Source organism: Nilaparvata lugens, chromosome 6, assembly GCF_014356525.2.
Source record: "Nilaparvata lugens isolate BPH chromosome 6, ASM1435652v1, whole genome shotgun sequence".
NCBI lineage: Eukaryota > Metazoa > Arthropoda > Insecta > Hemiptera > Delphacidae > Nilaparvata > Nilaparvata lugens.
In genome coordinates, this window is record NC_052509.1 from 89,520 (window position 1) to 96,887 (window position 7,368).

Below are 7,368 nucleotides of genomic sequence, written 5' to 3' on the forward strand. Positions count from 1 at the left end.
GTTTTCCAATGTTTTTCAATGTTTTTTCAATGTTTTCAATGTTTTTTCAGTGTTTTCCATGTTTTTCAATGTTTTCCAATGTTTTTTCAGTGTTTTTCAATGTTTTTCAATGTTTTCAATGTTTTTCAATGTTTTTCAATGTTTTTCATTGTTTTTCAGTGTTTCCCAATGTTTTTCAATGTTTTTCAATGTTTTTTCAATGTTTTTCAAAGTTTTTTCAGTGTTTTTCAATGTTTTTCGATGTTTTTCAATGTTTTTCAAAGTTTTTTTTCAGTGTTTTTCAATGTTTTTTCAGTGTTTCCCAATGTTTTTTAATGTTTTTCAATGTTTTCCAATGTTTTTCATGTTTTCAATGTTTTCAATTTTTTCAATGTTTTTCAATGTTTTTTCAATTGTTTTCCATTGTGTCCCCATGTTTTTCAAAGTTTTTTTTCAATGTTTTTCAATGTTTTTCGATGTTTTTCAATGTTTTTCATTGTTTTTCAATGTTTTTAATTGTTTTTCAGTGTTTTCCAATGTTTTTTAATGTTTTTCAATGTTTTTCATTGTTTTTCAAAGTTTTTCATTGTTTTTCAGTGTTTCCCAATGTTTTTCGATGTTTCCATGTTTTTTTCAGTGTTTTCCAATGTTTTTCATGTTTTCAATGTTTTTTCAGTGTTTTTCAATGTTTTTTGATGTTTTTCATTGTTTTTCAATGTTTTTCAATGTTTTCAATGTTTTTTCAGTGTTTTCCAATGTTTTTCATGTTTTTTCAAGCTTTTCTAATGTTTTCAATCTTTTCTAATGTTTTCAATGTTTTCAATGTTTTTCTGTGTTTTTTCAATGTTTTCAATGTTTTTTCAGTGTTTTCCAATAATTTTCGATGTTCTTCAGTGTTTTTTTTTCAATGTTTTCAATGTTTTTCAGTGTTTTCAATGTTTTTCAATGTTTTTCAATGTTTTTTAATGTTTTCAATGTTTTTCTGTTTTTTTCAATGTTTTCAATGTTTTTTCAGTGTTTTCCAATAATTTTCGATGTTTTCCGATGTTCTTCAGTGTTTTTCAATGTTTTCAATCTTTTTCCAGTGTTTTTCGAAGTTTTTCAATGTTTTCAATGTTTTTTCAGTGTTTTTCAATGTTTTTCGATGTTTTTCAGTGTTTTTCAATGTTTACAATGTTTTTTCAGTATTTACGAATGTTTTTAACCAACCTTTTTTCAGTGTTTTTCGATGTTTTTCAATGTTTTTTCAGTGTTTTTCAATGTTTTTCGATGTTTTTCAGTGTTTTCAATGTTTTTTCAGTGTTTTTGAATGTTTTCCAATGTTTTTCAGTGTTTTTCAGTGTTTTTCATTGTTTTTCAATGTTTTCAATGTTTTCAATGTTTTTTAAGTGTTTTTGAATGTTTTTCAATGTTTTTCGATGTTTTTCAGTGTTTTTCAATGTTTTCCAATGTTTTCAATGTTTTTTCAGTGTTTTTCGATGTTTTCCATTGTTTTACAATGTTTTCAATGTTTTTATGTTTTTTCACATGTTTTTCAACGTTTTTTCATGTTTTTTCAGTGTTTTCCAATAATTTTCGATGTTTTCCGATGTTCTTCAGTGTTTTTCAATGTTTTCAATCTTTTTCCAGTGTTTTTTGAAGTTTTTCAATGTTTTCAATGTTTTTTCAGTGTTTTTTAATGTTTTTCGATGTTTTTCAGTGTTTTTCAATGTTTACAATGTTTTTTCAGTATTTACGAATGTTTTTAATCTTTTTTCAGTGTTTTTCGATGTTTTTCAATGTTTTTTCAGTGTTTTTCAATGTTTTTCGATGTTTTTCAGTGTTTTCAATGTTTTTTCAGTGTTTTTGAATGTTTTCCAATGTTTTCAGTGTTTTTCATTGTTTTTCATTGTTTTTCAATGTTTTTCAAATTTTTCATTGTTTTTTCAGTGTTTTTGAATGTTTTTCAATGTTTTTCTATGTTTTTCAGTGTTTTTCAATGTTTTCCAATGTTTTCAATGTTTTTCAGTGTTTTTCGATGTTTTCCATTGTTTTACAATGTTTTCAATGTTTTTCGATGTTTTTCAATGTTTTTCAACGTTTTTCATTGTTTTTCAGTGTTTCCCAATGTTTTTCGATGTTTCCAAAGTTTTTTCAGTGTTTTCCAATGTTTTCAATGTTTTCAATGTTTTCAATGTTTTTTCAGTGTTTTTCAATGTTTTTCGATGTTTTTCATTGTTTTTCAATGTTTTCAATGTTTTCAATGTTTTCAATGTTTTTTCAGTGTTTTCCAATGTTTTTCAATGTTTTCCATTGTTTTTCAATGTTTTCAATGTTTTCAATGTTTTCAATGTTTTCAATGTTTTTCATTGTTTTCCAGTGTGTCCCAATGTTTTTCAAAGTTTTTTCAGTGTTTTTCAATGTTTTTCGATGTTTTTCGATGTTTTTCAATGTTTTTAATTGTTTTTCAGTGTTTTTTAATGTTTTCAATGTTTTCCAATGTTTTTTAATGTTTTCAATGTTTTCCATTGTTTTTCAATGTTTTCAATGTTTTCAATGTTTTTCACATGTTTTTCAATGTTTTTCATTGTTTTCCAGTGTGTTCCAATGTTTTTCAAAGTTTTTTCAGTGTTTTTCAATGTTTTTCGATGTTTTTCAATGTTTTTCATTGTTTTTCAATGTTTTTAATTGTTTTTCAGTGTTTTCCAATGTTTTTCATGTTTTCAATGTTTTTCATTGTTTTTCAAATTTTTCATTGTTTTTCAGTGTTTCCCAATGTTTTTCGATGTTTCCAATGTTTTTTCAGTGTTTTCCAATGTTTTCAATGTTTTCAATGTTTTTTCAGTGTTTTTCAATGTTTTTTTTGATGTTTTTCATTGTTTTTCATGTTATTCAATATTTTCAATGTTTTTTCAGTGTTTTCCAATGTTTTTCAATGTTTTTCAATCTTTTCTAATGTTTTCAATCTTTTCAATGTTTTCAATGTTTTCAATGTTTTTCTGTGTTTTTCAATGTTTTCAATGTTTTTTCAGTGTTTTCCAATAATTTTCGATGTTCTTCAGTGTTTTTCAATGTTTTCAATGTTTTTTCAGTGTTTTCCAATGTTTTTTCAATTTTTCAATGTTTTTTAATGTTTTCAATGTTTTTCTGTGTTTTTCAATGTTTTCAATGTTTTTTCAGTGTTTTCCAATAATTTTCGATGTTTTTCGATGTTCTTCAGTGTTTTTCAATGTTTTCAATCTTTTTCCAGTGTTTTTCGAAGTTTTTCAATGTTTTCAATGTTTTTTCAGTGTTTTTCAATGTTTTTCGATGTTTTTCAGTGTTTTTCAATGTTCACAATGTTTTTTCAGTATTTACGAATGTTTTTAATCTTTTTTCAGTGTTTTTCGATGTTTTTCAATGTTTTTTCAGTGTTTTTCAATGTTTTTCGATGTTTTTCAGTGTTTTCAATGTTTTTTCAGTGTTTTTGAATGTTTTCCAATGTTTTCAGTGTTTTTCATTGTTTTTCATTGTTTTCAATGTTTTTCAATGTTTTCAATGTTTTTTAAGTGTTTTTGAATGTTTTTCAATGTTTTTCTATGTTTTTCAGTGTTTTTCAATGTTTTCCAATGTTTTCAATGTTTTTTCAGTGTTTTTCGATGTTTTCCATTGTTTTACAATGTTTTTCAATGTTTTTATGTTTTTCAATGTTTTTCAACGTTTTTCATTGTTTTTCAGTGTTTCCCAATGTTTTTCGATGTTTCCAAAGTTTTTTTCAGTGTTTTCCAATGTTTTTCAATGTTTTCAATGTTTTCAATGTGTTTTTCAGTGTTTTTCAATGTTCTTCGATGTTTTTCATTGTTTTTCAATGTTTTTCAATGTTTTTCAATGTTTTCAATGTTTTCTCAGTGTTTTCCAATGTTTTACAATGTTTTCCATTGTTTTTCAATGTTTTTCAATGTTTTCAATGTTTTTCAATGTTTTTCAATGTTTTTCATTGTTTTCCAGTGTGTCCCAATGTTTTTCAAAGTTTTTTCAGTGTTTTTCAATGTTTTTCGATGTTTTTCGATGTTTTTCAATGTTTTTCATTGTTTTTCAATGTTTTTAATTGTTTTTCAGTGTTTCCCAATGTTTTTTAATGTTTTTCAATGTTTTCCATTGTTTTTCAATGTTTTTCAATGTTTTCAATGTTTTTCAATGTTTTTCAATGTTTTTCATTGTTTTCCAGTGTGTTCCCAATGTTTTTCAAAGTTTTTTCAGTGTTTTTCAATGTTTTTCGATGTTTTTCAATGTTTTTCATTGTTTTTCAATGTTTTTAATTGTTTTTCAGTGTTTGCCAATGTTTTTCATGTTTTCAATGTTTTTCATTGTTTTTCAAATTTTTCATTGTTTTTCAGTGTTTCCCGATGTTTTTCGATGTTTCCAATGTTTTTTTCAGTGTTTTCCAATGTTTTTCATGTTTTCAATGTTTTTTCAGTGTTTTTCAATGTTTTTTGATGTTTTTCATTGTTTTTCAATGTTATTCAATATTTCCAATGTTTTTTCAGTGTTTTCCAATGTTTTTCAATGTTTTTCAATCTTTTCTAATGTTTTCAATCTTTTCTAATGTTTTCAATGTTTTCAATGTTTTTCTGTGTTTTTCAATGTTTTCAATGTTTTTTCAGTGTTTTCCAATAATTTTCGATGTTCTTCAGTGTTTTTCAATGTTTTCAATGTTTTTTCAGTGTTTTTCAACGTTTTTCATTGAAAAACATCGTAAAACATTGAAAAACATTGAAAAACACTGAAAAACATTGAAAACATTGAAATCCATTGGAAAACACTGAAAAACATTGAAAAACATTGAAAAACATTGAAAAACACTGAAAAACATTGAAAAACATTGAAAACCATGAAAAACATTGAAAAACATTGAATAACACTGAAGAACATCGAAAATTATTGAAAAACACTGAAAAACATTGAAAATATCGAAAAACATTGAAAAACAATGAAAAACATTGAAAAACATTGAAAAACATGAAAAACACTGAAAAACATTGAAAAACATTGAAAAACACTGAAAAAACTTCAAAAACATTGAAAAACATTGAAAAAACATTGAAAACATTGAAAAACACTAAAGAACATCGAATTTCCAATGTTTTTTAATGTTTTTCATTGTTTTTCAAAGTTTTTCATTGTTTTTCAGTGTTTCCCAATGTTTTTCGATGTTTCCAATGTTTTTTTCAGTGTTTTTCATGTTTTCAATGTTTTTTCAGTGTTTTTCGATGTTTTTCATTGTTTTTCAATGTTTTTCAATGTTTTCAATGTTTTTTTCAGTGTTTTCCAATGTTTTTCAATGTTTTTCAATGTTTTCAATGTTTTCAATGTTTTCAATGTTTTTCTGTGTTTTTCAATGTTTCTCAATGTTTTCAATGTTTTTTCAGTGTTTTTCAATAATTTTCGATGTTTTTCAGTGTTTTTCAATGTTTTCAATGTTTTTTCAGTGTTTTTCAACGTTTTTCATTGTTTTTCAGTGTTCCCAATGTTTTTCGATGTTTTCAATGTTTTTTTCAGTGTTTTCCAATGTTTTTCAATGTTTTTCAATGTTTTCAATGTTTTTTCAGTGTTTTTCAATGTTTTTCGATGTTTTTCAATGTTTTTCAATGTTTTCAATGTTTTTTCAGTGTTTTCCAATGTTTTTCAATGTTTTCAATGTTTTTTCAATGTTTTCAATGTTTTTTCAGTGTTTTTCAATGTTTTCCAATGTTTTCAATGTTTTTTCAGTGTTTTTCAATGTTTTTTGATGTTTTTCATTGTTTTTCAATGTTTTTCAATGTTTACAATATTTTTCCAGTGTTTTCCAATGTTTTCCAATGTTTTTCAATGTTTTTCAATGTTTTCAATGTTTTTTCAGTGTCTTTCAATAATTTTCGATGTTCTTCAGTGTTATTCAATGTTTTCAATGTTTTCAATGTTTTTTCAGTGTTTTTCAATGTTTTTCAATGTTTTTCATTGTTTTTCAATGTTTTTCAATGTTTTCAATGTTTTTTCAGTGTTTTCCAATGTTTTTCAATGTTTTTTCGATGTTTTTTAATGTTTTCAATGTTTTCAATGTTTTTCTGTGTTTTTCAATGTTTTTTAATGTTTTTTCAGTGTTTTTCAATGTTTTTCGATGTTTTTCAGTGTTTTTTAATGTTTTTTCAGTGTTTTTCAATAATTTTCGATGTTCTTCAGTGTTTTTCAATGTTTTCAATGTTTTTTTCAGTGTTTTTCAATGTTTTCAATGTTTTTTCAGTGTTTTTCAATGTTTTCCATCGTTTTTCAATGTTTTTCAATGTTTTTCATTGTTTTTCAATGTTTTTCGATATTTTTCAATGTTTTTTCAGTGTTTTTCAATAATTTTCGATGTTCTTCAGTGTTATTCAATGTTTTCAATGTTTTTTCAGTGTTTTTTCAATGTTTTTCAATGAAAAACATTGAAAAACACTGAAAAAACATTGAAAACATTGAAAAACACTGAAGAACATCGAAAATTATTGGAAAACACTGAAAAAACATTGAAAACATTGAAAAACACTGAAAAAACATTGAAAACATTGAAAACATCAAAAAACATTGAAAAACATTGGAAAACACTGAAAAAACATTGAAAACATTGAAAAACATTGAAAACATGAAAAACATCAAAAACATTGAAAAACACTAAAAAACATTGGAAAACACTGAAAAACAATTAAAAACATTGAAAAACAATGAAAAACATTGAAAAACATCGAAAAACATTGAAAAACATTGGAAAACACTGAAAAAACATTGAAAACATTGAAAAACATTGAAAAACAATGAAAAACATCAAAAAACATTGAAAAACACTGAAAAAACATTGAAAACATTGAAAAACATTGGAAAACACTGAAAAAACATTGGAAAACATTGAAAAACATTGGAAAACACTGAAAAACAATGAAAAACTTTGAAAAACAATGAAAAACATTGAAAAACAATGAAAAACATTGAAAAACATCGAAAAACATTGAAAAACACTGAAAAAACATTAAAAAATATTGAAAAACACTGAAAAAACATTGGAAAACATTGAAAAACACTGAAAAAACATTGAAAACATTGAAAAACATTGAAAAACATTGAAAAACATTGAAAACATTGAAAAACAACTCTCCTAGTTGCATGACTATGTGTAATGGTATTGAATATGCTAGCATGATTCTTGAATATGTACGATGCCAAGGTTCTAACATATAATTGTCTGACATCAAGCACCTTCATATCCTCAAACACTGCGTTGGATGGGTAATCTCGACGCCTTCCAAGTGCAGATTTTATTATAAGTTTCTGGGTGGTGAATAGTGGGTTCAAAATAGATCTGTATCCTCCTCCATAAGCTAGAATTCCCCCTTCAATAATGGACTGTACAAACGCATAGTA